General features: G+C 36.0%; 1 protein-coding gene across 3 annotated transcripts in view; it reads right to left on the bottom strand.

Moving 5' to 3' along the window:
• Positions 1–311, bottom strand: part of trim44 (tripartite motif containing 44) — a 58,019-nt gene that overhangs the window by 13,020 nt on the left and 44,688 nt on the right. The gene's annotated exons all lie outside the window — the stretch shown is intronic.

Below are 311 nucleotides of genomic sequence, written 5' to 3' on the forward strand. Positions count from 1 at the left end.
TTTACAGATCTTCTTTATGCACCAAGAGCTTGTAACACTCCAAAGAGAAAGGAAAAATTGAAATCGCATCATATGAACCCTTTAAAAATTAATGTCACCATGTTTTGTACATTCCACTTGTGCCTGTGTCTTTTGCCGCTTCTCGTACTTAACATGGTGTAGTCATAAGGTGCTAGTTCAAATTTAATCTTCAAATTCTTTTTTGTTCAAAAAAAGTTTAATCTGCAGATATGGCCTTGTTTAGGGATCTGTGTCTTTGTGCATACGGACATCTGACTGCTAAGTAGGGATTGTGTTTTTCAGCAATAGTG

This window comes from Sinocyclocheilus anshuiensis, unplaced genomic scaffold (genome assembly GCF_001515605.1).
Source record: "Sinocyclocheilus anshuiensis isolate Anshui unplaced genomic scaffold, SAMN03320099.WGS_v1.1 scaffold749, whole genome shotgun sequence".
In the NCBI taxonomy this organism is placed as follows: domain Eukaryota; kingdom Metazoa; phylum Chordata; class Actinopteri; order Cypriniformes; family Cyprinidae; genus Sinocyclocheilus; species Sinocyclocheilus anshuiensis.